We start from the raw sequence: 14,681 nt of genomic DNA on the forward strand, positions 1-14,681 counted from the left end.
GGACAGTGTAGAGGGAGCTTGACTCTGTATTTAACCCCGTGCTGTATCTGTCCTGGGAGTGTTTGATGGGGACAGTGTAGAGGGAGCTTTACTCTGTATCTAACCCCGTGCTGTACCTGTCCTGGGAGTGTTTGATGGGGACAGTGTCGAGGGAGATTTACTCTGTATCTAACCCCGTGCTGGACCGGACCTGGGCGTGTCTGATGGGTCAGTGTAGAGGGAGCTTCACTCTGTATCTAACCCCGTGCTGTACCTGTCCTGGGAGTGTTTGATGGGGACAGTGTAGAGGGAGCTTTACTCTGTATCTAACCCAGTGCTTTACCTGTCCTGGGAGTGTTTGATGGGGACAGTGTAGAGGGAGCTTGACTCTGTATTTTACCCCGTGCTGTATCTGTCCTGGGAGTGTTTGATGGGGACAGTGTAGAGGGAGCATTACTCTGTATCTAACCCCGTGCTGTAGCTGTCCTGGGAGTGTTTGATGGGGACAGCGTAGAGGGAGATTTACTCTGTATCTAACCCATGCTGGAATGGAACTGGGAGTGTTTGATGGGGACAGTGTAATGGGAGCTTTACTCTGTATCGAACACCATGCTGTATTTGTCCTGGGAGTGTTTGATGGGGACAGTGTAGAGGGCTTTACTCTGTATCTAACCCCGTGCTGTACCTGTCCTGGGAGTGTTTGATGGGGTCAGTGTAGAGGGAGCTTTACTCTGTATCTAACCCCGTGCTGGAACGGAACTGGGAGTGTTTGATGGGTCAGTGTAGAGGGAGCTTTACTCTGTATCTAACCCCATGCTGTACCTGTCCTGGGAGTGTTTGATGGGGTCAGTGTCGTGGGAGCTTTACTCTGTATCTAACACCGTGCTGTATCTGTCCTGGGAGTGTTTGATGGGGACAGTGTAGAGGGAGCTTTACTCTGTATCGAACCCAGTGCTTTACCTGTCGTGGGAGTGTTTGATGGGAACAGTGTAGAGGGAGCTTTACTCTGTATCTAACCACATGCTGTACCTGTCCTGGGAATGTTTGATGGGGACAGTATAGAGGGAGCTTTACTCTGTATCTAACCACATGCTGTACCTGTTCTGGGAGTGTGTGATGGGGACCGTGTAGAGGGAGCTTTACTCTGTATCGAACCCAGTGCTGTATCTGTCCTGGGAGTGTTTGATGGGGACAGTGTAGAGGGAGCTTTACTCTGTATCTAACCCCGTGCTGTACCTGTCCTGGGAGTGTTTGATGGGGAAAGCGTAGAGGGAGATTTACTCTGTATCTAACCCAGTGCTGTACCTGTCCTGGGAGTGTTTGATGGGGACAGTGTAGAGGAAGCTTTACTCTGTATCTAACCCCGTGCTGTACCGGTCCTGGGAGTGTTTGATGGGGACAGTGTAGAGGGAGCTTTACTCTGTGTCTAACCCCGTGCTGTACCTGTCCTGCGAGTGTTTGATGGGGACAGTGTAGAGGGAGCTTTACTCTGTATCTAACCCCGTGCTGTACTGGTCCTGGGAGTGTTTGATGGGGACAGTGTAGAGGGAGCTTTACTCTGTGTCTAACCCCGTGCTGTACCTGTCCTGCGAGTTTTTGATGGGGACAGTGTAGAGGGAGCTTTACTCTGTATCTAACCCCGTGCTGTTCCTGTCCTGGGAGTGTTTGATGGAGACAGTGTAGAGGGAGCTTTACTCTGTATCTAACCCCGTGCTGTACCTGTCCTGGGAGTGTTTGATGGGGACAGTGTCGAGGGAGCTTTACTCTGTATCTAACCCCGTGCTGTAGCTGTCCTGGGAGTGTTTGATGGGGACAGTGTAGAGGGAGCTTTACTCTGTATCTAACCCCGTGCTGTACCTTTCCTGGGAGAGTTTGATGGGGACAGTGTAGAGGGAGCTTTACTCTGTATCTAACACCGTGCTGTACCTGTCCTGGGAGAGTTTGATGGGGACAGTGTAGAGGGAGCTTTACTCTGTATCTAACCCCGTGCTGTACCTGTCCTGGGAGTGTTTGATCGGAACAGTGTAGAGGGAGCTTTACTCTGTATCTAACCCCGTGCTGTACCTGTCCTGGGAATGTTTGATCGGAACAGTGTAGAGGGAGCTTTACTCTGTATCTAACTCCCAGCTGCAAATGCGGGCAGCACTGTAGCACATTGGATAGCACAATTGCTGAGGTGGGGGAGGGGAGAGGTGGGGGAGGGGAGAGGTGGCAGAGGCGCGGGAGGGGAGAGGCGGGGGTGGGGAGAGGTGGGGGTTGGGAGAGGTGGGGGTTGGGAGAGGTGGGGGAGGGGAGAGGTGGGGGAGGGGAGAGGTGGGGGAGGGGAGAGGTGGAGGAGGGGAGAGGTGGGGGAGGGGGAGAGGTAGGGGAGGGGAGAGGTGGGGGAGGGGAGAGGTGGGAGAGGGGAGAGGTGGGAGAGGGGAGAGGTGGGAGAGGGGAGAGGTGGGGAGGGGAGAGGTGGGGGAGGGGAGAGGTGGGGGAGGGGAGAGGTGGGGGAGGGGAAGAGGTGGGGGAGGGGAGAGGTGGGGGAGGGGAGAGGTGGGGGAGGGGAGAGGTGGGGGAGGGGAGAGGTGGGGGAGGGGAGAGGTGGGAGAGGCGGGGGTGGGGAGAGGCGGGGGCGGGGAGAGGCGGGGGTGGGGAGAGGTGGCAGAGGTGGGGGAGGGGAGAGACAGGGGAGAGGTGGGGGAGAGGTGGGGGAGGTGAGAGGTGGCTGATGTGAGGGAGGGGTGGTGTGGGGAGGGGAGAGGTGGGGGAGGGGAGAGGTGGGGGAGGGGAGAGGTGGGGGAGGGGAGAGGTGGGGAGGGGAGAGGTGGGGGAGGGGAGAGGTGGGGGAGGGAAGAGGTGGGGGAGTGGAGAGGAGTGGAGAGGGTGGGGTGGGGAGGGGAAGGGTGTGGGAGGGGAGGGGTGGCGTGGTGGGGAGGGGAAGGGTGCGGGAGGGGAGGGGTGGGGGAGGGGAGGGGAGGCGGAGGTGGGGGGAGGGGAGGGGAGAGGTGGGGGAGGGGAGATGTGGGGGAGGGGAGAGGTGGGGGAGGGGAGAGGTGGGGTAGGGGAGAGGTGGGGAAGGGGAGAGGAGGGGAGGGGTGGCGGAGGTGGGGGAGGGGAGAGGTGGGGAGGGGTGGGGTGGGGGAGGGGAATGGTGCGGGAGGGGAGGGGTGGCGGGGTGGGGGAGGGGAAGGGTACGGGAGGGGAGAGGTGGCGGGGGTGGGGAGGGGAAGGGTGCGGGAGGGGAGGGGTGGCGGAGGTGGGGGAGGGGTGGGTGGGGAGGTGTGGCGGAAGTGGGGGAGGGGTGGGGACGGGTGCGGGAGTGGTGGGGTGGGGGAGGGGAGGGGTGGCGGAGGTGGGGGTGGGAGGGGAGAGGTGCGGGGAGGGGAGGGCAGAGGTGGGGGAGGGGAGAGCTGGGGGAGGCGAGGTGTGACGGAGGTGGGGGAGGGGAGAGGAAGGGGAGGGGAGAGGTGGGGGAGGGGAGAGGCAGGAGAGGGGAGGGTGGCGGAGGTGGGGGAGGGGTGGGGGTGGGGAGGTGTGGCGGAAGTGGGGGAGGGGTGGGGACGGGTGCGGGAGTGGTGGGGTGGGGGAGGGGAGGGGTGGCGGAGGTGGGGGTGGGAGGGGAGAGGTGCGGGGAGGGGAGGGCAGAGTTGGGGGAGGGGAGAGGTGGGGAAGGGGAGAGGAGGGGAGGGGTGGCGGAGGTGGGGGAGGGGAGAGGTGGGGAGGGGTGGGGTGGGGGAGGGGAATGGTGCGGGAGGGGAGGGGTGGCGGGGTGGGGGAGGGGAAGGGTACGGGAGGGGAGAGGTGGCGGGGGTGGGGAGGGGAAGGGTGCGGGAGGGGAGGGGTGGCGGAGGTGGGGGAGGGGTGGGGTGGGGAGGTGTGGCGGAAGTGGGGGAGGGGTGGGGACGGGTGCGGGAGTGGTGGGGTGGGGGAGGGGAGGGGTGGCGGAGGTGGGGGTGGGAGGGGAGAGGTGCGGGGAGGGGAGGGCAGAGGTGGGGGAGGGGAGAGCTGGGGGAGGCGAGGTGTGACGGAGGTGGGGGAGGGGAGAGGAAGGGGAGGGAGAGGTGGGGGAGGGGAGAGGCAGGAGAGGGGAGGGGTGGCGGAGGTGGGGGAGGGGTGGGGTGGGGAGGTGTGGCGGAAGTGGGGGAGGGGTGGGGACGGGTGCGGGAGTGGTGGGGTGGGGGAGGGGAGGGGGTGGCGGAGGTGGGGGTGGGAGGGGAGAGGTGCGGGGAGGGGAGGGCAGAGGTGGGGGAGGGGAGAGCTGGGGAGGCGAGGTGTGACGGAGGTGGGGGAGGGGAGAGGAAGGGGAGGGGAGAGGTGGGGGAGGGGAGAGGCAGGAGAGGGGAGGGGTGGCGGAGGTGGGGGTGGGGAGGGGAGAGGTGGCGGAGGTGGGGGAGGGGAGAGGTGGGGGAGGGGAGAGGTGGCGGAGGTGGGGGAGGGGAGGGGTGGCGGAGGTGGGGGGTGGGGAGGGGAGAGGTGGGGGAGGTGGGGGAGGTGAGAGGTGGGGGAGGGGTGTCTGGGTGTGGGTCTGGGGTAATACACGGGACTGCTTCTGTTTCTCCCTGGCTCTCAATTCCGGATCTTTCCGCTAGGCCGAGGCTGTGATGAACTTTATGGTTCGGTATCGCCCAGACGAGCAGCCCTCGCTCCGGCCCCATCACGATTCCTCGACCTTCACCATCAACGTCGCGCTCAACACCAAGGGGGTGGACTATGAGGTAAGTGGCCTCCACTTGAGGGATTGAGAGGCTTGTTCCCCACCCCCGCACAGCAGGCCCAATAGGCCTCGACTCCCTCCATCCCTCCTCCTCATCTCCCTCCATCCCTCCTCATTTCCCTCCATCCCTCCTCATCCTTCACTCCACTCCTCCTCACCCTGTCCCTCCATCGTCCTCACTCTCTCCCTCCACCCCTCACCCTCTCCCTCCATCCCTCACCTTCTCCCACCTCCCATCTCACCCTCTCCCTCAAACCCTCCTCACTCTCTCCCTCCACCCCTCCTCACTCTCTCCCTCCACCCATCCTCACCCTCACCCTCCAGCCCTCCTCACTCTCTCCCTCCACCCCTCCTCACTCTCTCCCTCCACCCCTCACCCTCTCCCTCCATCCCTCACCTTCTCCCACCTCCCATCTCACCCTCTCCCTCAAACCCTCCTCACTCTCTCCCTCCACCCCTCCTCACCCTCTCCCTCCAACCCTCTCCCTCAGACCCTGCTCGTCCTCCCCTCCAACGCTCCTCACCCTCTCCTCAACTCCTACTCACCCCCTAACTCTGTTCATCCTCCATCCACCCTCTAACTCTGTTCATCCTCCATCCACCCTCTTCCTCATACCTCTCCCTGCATCCCTCTTCACCCTCTCAATCCATCCCTCCTAAGGCCTTCCCACCATTGCTCCTCCTCCTCTCCCTCCAACCCTCCTCGTGAGGGGAGGGTGAGGAGGGAGAGAGTGAGGAGGGGAGGGTGAGGAGGGAGAGGGTGAGGAGGGAGAGGGTGAGGAGGAGAGGGTGAGGCGGGAGAGAGCGAGGAGGGAGAGGGCGAGGAGGGAGAGGGTGAGGAGGGAGAGGGTGAGGAGGGAGAGGGTGAGGAGGGGGAGGGTGAGGAGGGATAGGGTGAGGAGGGAGAGGGTGAGGAGGAAGAGGGTGAGGAGGGAGAGGGTGAGGAGGGAGAGGGTGAGGAGGGAGAGGGTGAGGAGGGAGAGGGTGAGGAGGGAGAGGGTGAGGAGGGAGAGGGTGAGGAGGGAGAGGGTGAGGAGGGAGAGGGCGAGGAGGGAGAGGGCGAGGAGGGAGAGGGCGAGGAGGGAGAGGGCGAGGAGGGAGAGGGCGAGGAGGGAGAGGGCGAGGAGGGAGAGGGCGAGGAGGGAGAGGGCGAGGAGGGGAGGGCGAGGAGGGACAGAGTATGAAGGGATTAGGGATGGAGGGAGAGAGCGAGGAGGGAGAGGGCGAGGAGGGAGAGAGTGAGGAGGGAGAGAGTGAGGAGGGAGAGAGTGAGGAGGGAGAGAGTGAGGAGGGAGAGAGTGAGGAGGGAGAGAGTGAGGAGGGAGAGAGTGAGGAGGGAGAGAGTGAGGAGGGAGAGAGTGAGGAGGGAGAGAGTGAGGAGGGAGAGGAGGGAGAGGGCGAGGAGGGAGAGGGCGAGGAGGGAGAGGGCGAGGAGGGAGAGGGCGAGGAGGGAGAGAGTGAGGAGGGGTGGGTGAGGAGGGAGAGGGTGAGGAGGGAGAGGGTGAGGAGGGAGAGAGTGAGGAGGGGAGGGTGAGGAGGGGAGGGTGAGGAGGGGAGGGTGAGGAGGGAGAGGGTGAGGAGGGATGGGTGAGGAGGGAGAGGGTGAGGAGGGAGAGGGTGAGGAGGGAGAGAGTGAGGAGGGAGAGGGTGAGGAGGGAGAGGGTGAGGAGGGAGAGGGTGAGGAGGGAGAGGGAGAGGGTGAGGAGGGAGAGGGAGAGGGTGAGGAGGGAGAGGGTGAGGAGGGAGAGAGTGAGGAGGGAGAGGGTGAGGAGGGAGAGGGTGAGGAGGGAGAGGGTGAGGAGGGAGAGGGAGAGGGTGAGGAGGGAGAGGGAGAGGGTGAGGAGGGAGAGGGTGAGGAGGGAGAGGGTGAGGAGGGAGAGGGTGAGGAGGGAGAGAGTGAGGAGGGGAGGGTGACTGTGTTGTTAAAATCTCTGTCGGAATCTCCGACTCGGAAGAATTTCTCCGAAAGCCTTTTGTCTTTGTCGACAGGGCGGAGGGTGTCGGTTCCTGAGGTACAACTGTTCCATCGAGGCTCCTCGCAAAGGCTGGTCCCTCATGCACCCCGGGCGACTCACCCACTTCCACGAGGGCTTACCCACCACCCGTGGCACCCGGTACATCATGGTCTCCTTCGTGGACCCCTGACGGTGGCGGGGGAGGGGGCGATCGGACTGGCATGTGGCGGAGACGCAATCCTCCGGAACCGTGGGCTTTACTCGGAGGCCTCTCCCGGAGGCCTCCCACCTCGCGAACGTTGATTACTCTTTCTCTGGCAATCAAAGGCAACCCCTGTAGAACCAACCGACCAATTCGGGCCCTCCCCAAGCGCGAGACCCGGGTTCCCCACCCCCCCACCCCGCACCCCCTCTAATCAGTTGCCACGTCCCTCACCAGGCCCCTCTCTGGAACAAACGCCGTTTGGTGCGATCACGGCTCTCACCTTCTACCTCACTTTGGACTTCCCGCGCCTCTTTAATCCGTTCCCGACCCCTTCAATCTTCTCGGCGGCGGAGCGCCCCCCCCCCCCCCCCCCCCCCCCCCCAACCCTCTGGGGCGGAGAACTCCAAAGATTCCCAACCCCTTCGAGTGAAGAAATCGCTCCTCAGCTCGGTCCCAAAATGGCCGACACTCCCTTGTCCCGAGTGTGCGCCTCCATGATGTTCCGAGACTCTCTGGGCAAAGGTGGGGGGCGGGGGGGGGGTTCTTTCTCCAGATCTATACGCAGGCCCAATTCCACGACCACGTGTCCATGCTCTCGTCCAGCCTCGGCCAATCACTGACGCTGTAGCGCGAGGACCAGCTGCCATTTTGTTTCTGGCTGGCCGGGAGTGCCAGTCGATGTGGAGAGAAGCCATTTCCTCTGGCGCTGGAGGTGGCGGGGGGGGGGGGGCGTCAAGATACGGATCAGCCGCCATCTCATGGGACGGCAGGAAGGGCTGGAGGCGGCGAATGGCCTCCCGGCGGTGCCCTTGGTCTCTCCCTGCCAGCGTTGTGTTTTTCCGTCAGGCATGACGTTTGCCTGGCCGTCTCGGATCGCAGACGCTTCCGACTGGGGGCGCCGGGGCTCTTGTGGTATTTCAGGACAGCTAGCCGGCCGCTCGGCCCCTCCTGCCTGCTCCTTTAAACCCAAAATAAAAATACGGGGAGCGGGAGTGGGCAGAGAAAGGCCCAATCCAGGACGGAACAGCCCCGCTTGATCGGCACCTCCTCCGCCACCTCAAACATGCCCGGCCAACGACAGCCCATATCCTCGAATGAATATTTAACAAGTGCACCCTTCCAATTCTTCAATCCCCGCACGCCATTCCCGCTAAGGTCAAGCTTAAGAATGTTCTAGAGGGTCAAGATTTGGGGTTCCACGTTTTATTTATTTGTATATGGGGGAGTTGACGGTGTTTTTGCTCGCGTAGATCTGCACCTTGATCCAGCCAGGAGGAGTGGCGTGTCTGCCGGGTTCTAGGCCACATCTTATTTATTGCCAACCCTTTGTTTGGCTTGTTTTTATTTTCTTCCTCTTTGCAAATTGCGAGGGCCGCTTCCTCTGCTGCCGTCTCCTGCACCTGTGGATCCAAACCCCCCCCCGTTCTGGCTGCCGCAGGGGAAGGACAGCTCGGGCTCTACTACAGGCTGGGACCTGGGCCGGAGTACGAGGGGTTTCAGATCTGCCCCCCCCCCCCCCCTTTGCAGGAAAACCGGGCCTTCGGCCCTGTGACTGCTCTCATCTGTCATCAGGCCTTCAGCCTGGGCCCAGAAGCCTCGGGCCTACGGGAGAAGGCCTGGCCACGGTCGACCACTGCCTCCCTCGCCCCCCCCCCCCCTCCCCCCTTACCTCCCGGCGTCCGAGAGGGGCCCACGTTCCGCCTTGCGACCGTTAACTCCGCCGCCGGGGAAGGAGAGGGAGATAGCGGCCGCAGACCGGGGTTGGGGGAGATTCTGTCGAGGTGGGGGTCCGCTCTGCTCGCCGGCCCCGAACGGTTGGCGGGCGGTCAGCCTCACCTTGGCCGCCATCTTGCGGGGAGGCCGGTGTTCACCCCAGCCACACTTCCTGAAGGGTTACCATGGTTACTGGCCTCCATGGCACGCAACTACTGACAGGGGCCTATGGGTTTAAAAGCCTTTTTGAAGGGAGGAGTGGAGGTTGCGGAGGTGACTTAAAGGTGTCTCCTTCACCCTCGAGTGTGTTCTTTGTATATTTTATGTGTTTTTAAAAAAGAAAACGTGATGGAAAGAATCCTTGAGATTATATACTGTTTCTTCTCACCGTGCCTCTTACGTCCTGAACGGAAGGCCTCGCATTTCATGGAGCACCTACCGTAGCCACAGGGACCGCCCCGGAGAGTCTTGTGGCCAGCGGAGTACTTTTCTTTTGAGGTGTAGCCTCTCAGTCGCGATGCAGGCAATGTGGCAGCCGACCATCGCACAGCACGATCCCACGCACAGCTCGTTGGAAGGGGGAGCTGGCGGACGGTGAAATTTGAATTTCGGAGTTAAAAATACGGAGTCAACGACGGCCATGGAACTGTTGTCGATTGTCGCAAACCCCCACCTGGTTGTCGAATGTCCTTACCCCCCCCGGTCTGGCCTACAGGTGACTCCAGACCCCACCCACGCTGCCATGTGGCTGACTCTTGTAATGCCCCCCCCCCCCCCGTGGAAACCTAACATGGTCGTCTGAAGCATCACGGGATACTTGACATAAAGTCTGAAAGAGCCTCATTCTAAATTGCTTTCTGTGCCACATAAATTCAGTTAGCAGCCAGATGGCCCCTTGTAAATTGATTACATTGCCTTGAGTTTAATCGATCTCTTGACGAGATCAATTCAGTTTGTATGGTGACGCACACGCACACCATTGTTTAAACAGTTTCATCGGAGCCAGTGACGTCAGTCGATTAGCACTGCTTTTATTGCTCATAGAACAGTACAGGCCCTTCAGCCCACTATGTTGTGCTGACCATTTATCCTAATCTAAGATCAACCTAACCTACACCCCTTCAATTTACTGCTGTCCATGTGCCTGTCTAAGAGTCGCTTAAATGTCCCTAATGACTCTGACTCCACCACCTCCGCTGGCAGTGCATTCCACACACCCACCACTCTCTGTGTAAGGAACCTACCCCTGACATATCCCCCATACCTTCCTCCAATCACCTTAAAATTATGTCCCCTCGTGACAGCCATTTCCGCCCTGGGGGAAAGTCTCTGGCTATCCACTCTATCCATGCCTCTCATCACCTTGTACACCTCTATCAAGTCACCTCTCTTCCTTCTTCGCTCCAGTGAGAAAAGGCCTAGCTCCCTCAAACCTTTCTTCCCCCCCAGTCCAGGCAGCATCCTGGTAAATCCCCTCTGCACCCTCTCCAAAGCATCCACGTCCTTCCTATAATGAGGCGGCCAGGACTGGACACAATATTCCAAGTGTGGCCTGACTAGAGTTTTATAAAGTTGCAGCGAAACCCGCGGCTCTTAAACTCGATCCCCCTGTGAATATTCACCTCTGTAGAGTGGTACCCTAGTCTCCGTGTAAGCAATTGAAAGGCTCAGCAATGATCACCTGTGGAGGGGGGGGGGGGGGGGGGGAGGGGTTCTTATTGTGTATAAATATCATTATGTCCCTTTTGTTCCTCAGAGTGTGCCCGCTGCGACCCCTTGATTCCAGCGGCCCCTCCCCTTGTGACAAGTAAAATCATTGAGCCATTGACTGTGCTGTCATCTGTTCCACTCCTTTCAGTCTTGCTCGGGCGTTAAAGATTTCGACAGTAATTTGGAGGTTCCACCGAGATCGCTTATTCTGACCCCAGTAGGAGCGGACGGCGCTTGTGGTGGACGGCTGAGGGGAAAAAACACCCAGCACATAGGTCTAGCACATTCAGCTCCCGCTGGCCCAAAGCCATCGGTAAGACTTTGCAATCCAGGAACTGATTGCTCTTTTTGAAACATTTTCTCTTCAAAAAAAAAAAACGAGAGAGCAGGGTTTTTTTGAAACGCAGGTCCTTAAAGTAACTTAAAGGTGAAGTGCTGTCGGGGAACAGCCTGGAGAGGCGAAAGGTTCTGTCGCGGACAACCTTGCTGATGCGCAATCAATACTCTTGAGACCACGAGGAGTCCTATCGATTCAGCTTTAATCAGATAGAACCGTACCCAGCAGCGATGTTACAGGAGTGGAGGCTGCTGGGCCGGCACCGGTTCTTATACCCCGCCTCGCAGGGCGGGGCTATGTACATTACCCAATGGTAGACCCCGCGGTCTAGCCAATGGTCATTCGCCTCTCGGGTACCGCAATACCTGGTATTACCACACTTGCGTACTGCCAACACGTGTTGGGAACACGTTCAAAGTTGGCTGTATTTGTACTGAGGGTTGTCGGGGACACCCAAGAAGGATTCGGCCATAAGTTTAGATAAGTTCGAGTTGTATAAGTAAGGACTCGATCTATAGTAGCGAACGACGTAGGTCGAGAATTGATCGTATAATTCGTTAAAGCGTAAGTATTTGTAAGTTGTCTGCGTGTTTTTAAAAAAATAAATTTAGAGTACCCAATTCGTTTTTTCCCAATGAAGGGGCAATTTAGCGTGGCCAATCCACCTGACCCTGCCCATCTTTGGGTTGTGGGGGCGAGACCCACGCAGACACGGGGAGAATGTGCAAACTCCACGCGGACAGTGGCCCGGGGCCGGGATCGAACCCGGGACCTCGGCGCCGTGAGGCAGCAGTGCTAACCCACTGCGGCGCCCCGCTGCCCTAGTTGTATGTTTGTGATACTAGATTTTAAACTACCTATCACCCCAGGCTGAAAGAATGGGAACCGGAGCAAGCAAAGCACCGCCAAAGGGCGCAGCCTGCTTCATGCTCCAGAATTGTAGGCCATTAAAAAAAAAAATTGGTAAGATGGAAACAAAAAAGGTAAATCGGTCAGCGATTGGCGATTGGAAGAGAGAGGCAGAAAGATGAGCCATAAGGCAACCCCGAATAAGGACAAAAAAAATGGACACAGACTTCCAGGACAGCTGAGCCACTGCAGTGGTCAATAGCGATGAGCAGGAAATGTAGCCAATGTGGTTACACCTTACGAGCGCCAACCCCCCCGTCGTTGAGAGCCTCCCAGTGTAACCGCCGCCACCCGCTCCCCCCGTCGGGCAATGTTAGTGTCATGATATGCGGGGACACACACAATGATATACAGACGAGCAGCTAATGGACACAGAGAACAGGGCGTGACCAATAAGCAGGCAGGACACTCAGGGGTGGGATAAGAACTAGGAGCAGGAGTAGGCCACCTGGCCCCTCGAGCCTGCTCCGCCATTCAGTGAGATCATGGCTGCTCTTATCGTGGACTCAGCTCCACTTTCCGGCCCGAACACCATAACCCTTAATCCCTTTATTCTTCAAAAAACTATCTATCTTTATCTTAAAAACATTTAATGAAGGAGCCTCTACTGCTTCACTGGGCAGGGAATTCCATAGATTCACAACCCTTTGGGTGAAGAAGTTCCTCCTAAACTCAGTCCTAAATCTACTTCCCCTTATTTTGAGGCTATGCCCCTCGTTCTGCTTTCACCCGCCAGTGGAAACAACCTGCCCGCATCTATCCTGTCTATTCCCTCTGACTATAAAAGACCCGAGGCACTCACACTCCACCTCTTTCCACTGATGAACATCTGGAGAGTCAGTCAAGGGTGTTGTTACAATCTCACACCTCCACCACGTGGCTAAGAGCTAGTCTGGCTCAGTCAGACAGAGTAACCACACTTAAGTTAGCAGAGAGTCGAACTCACAGAGAACTGTGCTAACTGTGCTATTAGTTCAATAAACCTGATTGAATTAACTTCAAGGTCCGGAGTATCTTTCTGATCTAAGCTGCATCCAGTTGCAGCCAGTGTTAGGCCAGTGTACCTAACACCGCAGTTAGCTTACTAACAAGCGCGCCAAACAGCAGGAGGCAGGCAGGAACCATTCCCATCCAGCGCCACGAGCTCGGGTACGCAGTATGGGCTGCAAATACCCTTACGCTATTTCCCCGGTTGCCCAGGCGGCCTGTGCATAGACCATGGACAAATGCAGAGTCGAGGCTCATGGCTGAGGCAATGGGAAATCCTGAAACGAAGTTAGAGAATGCACTGGACCAACACAAAAACCATTGTTCCCTGCCATGAACCCAGCATTTCAGATGGCGAAATACTCATTCAGGCTTGGCTAAAAGGCCGGTTCAAAGAGTTTTGAAATCAAATTCCAAGGTTTTAGAACCCATCGAGAGAGCCCAAATGCAGGACCAAGCACGAGGCCATCTGTTAACTTCTGGACAGATTGCTAGAAGGCCCTCCATGAAACAACCTTCCCCAAAAAGACAAATTGAGCGGCCTCCAAGATTATGGAACAATACTCTAGGCTAACGAAACCCGCATTGGAAGGGCCCACTATTAGTACCACCGTCAACGGAGATTTACGTAGAACAGTACAGCACAGAACAGGCCCTCGATGTGCCAAGATTTAAACAACGGGGGCCGAGGAGAGGATTCGGAGGTGACAGGGGACCACGCGGGACGCAGGCAGACAACGAAGGTTGCCACACCTGTGGCCAACTAGTTCACTGGGACAGGGAATGCCCACAGGCAAGCCACGAGAGTCGTCGCAACTGTGGACTACTAGGTCATTGGGCTAAGGACTGTCCCCAACCAAAACCCCAGTACCAACAGAATTGGAGCCAGCATGTAATGGAAGAGGCCGTGGGAGGGGTGGGCACGTACCAGGCTGCCCGCAGGCCAACTATTCAGTCCAGGATCCCTGGGGAAGGCTCAATTGGACCCAGTGACGAGAGGCCTGCCTGGCTACTTGCCAGCCCGAGACGCTGCACATTATGCAGTACAACAATGGAATGAAAATCGCTTATTGTCACAAGTCCGGCTTCAATGAAGTTACTGTGAAAAGCCCCTAGTCGCCACATTCCGGCGCCTGTTCGGGAGGCTATTAGGTCACCCCTTGAAACCATAGAGACCGTCACCCTTCCAGATAAACCTCAGCGCAGCAGGCTAAATTGTTTGCCCTTGTACGAGCCTGTATATTAGCCACTGGCAAGAGCGTAAATGTTTATACGGGTTCAAGGTATGCCTTTGAGTGGCCCAAGATTAGGGACAGATTTGGAATTCAGGGGATTTCCTAACATCATCAGGCTCCACTATCAAAAATGCAGAATGAGTAGACACCCTTTTACGGGCAATTCAGATCCCAAGGCAATTGGCAATTTTAAAATGTCAGGCCCACCCAGGGTATCAAGACGGAATTTCAATATGCAATGGGATGGCAGATGAAGTGGCAAAACAGGCGGCGCTATCAGACACGTGGGCGCAAGTAGCTGCCTCTGTTTTAAGAGATACTTTTATGCTTCTTCATGGAGCATAACTGCTTCCTTGATGCTCTGACAATGAAGGTTCCGACTTGGAGATAGGTTGAACACATTTATTGAGCAGTTCACAATTCTCCTGCTTGAGTTCGACTCTCCTGCTGACCTTGCTACAGTAACTCAGTCTAACTAACCAGTCTGCTCCTAGCCACGTGGTGGGTGTGATGCTTCCTGATCTGCCCCTGCTCTCTGAGTGTCGCCTGTGGAAAAGAGACAGAGCCTGTGTGCCCTGATCTTTTATGTGGGTTGTGTAAATGCCCCCTTGTGGTAGTGCCACCTCTGGGTGTCTTGACTGCCCATTGGTTGTGTCCTATTCGATGTGTTCATTAGCTGTATGTCTGCATGTCATGACGTCTCTGGTGCTCCCTCTAGTGTTTACTTAGCTGTAGTGTATTTACATTAACCCCTTGTGTATTTACAGTGATGCATATCACCACAATACCAAGCCTGTTGATTCCCCACCTACAAATGATGATGTAGCGGCCTTCCAGTCCCAGGCAAACCTGACGAGGTTACAACCTGGGGGCAAAGTCACTGTACAAAGACCCCTGAAGGAGTTTGGTTCACCCATGACAGCCGCCTGGTGGCACCCAGATCTTAACTCCC

Source organism: Scyliorhinus torazame, chromosome 31, assembly GCF_047496885.1.
Source record: "Scyliorhinus torazame isolate Kashiwa2021f chromosome 31, sScyTor2.1, whole genome shotgun sequence".
Taxonomy (NCBI): domain Eukaryota; kingdom Metazoa; phylum Chordata; class Chondrichthyes; order Carcharhiniformes; family Scyliorhinidae; genus Scyliorhinus; species Scyliorhinus torazame.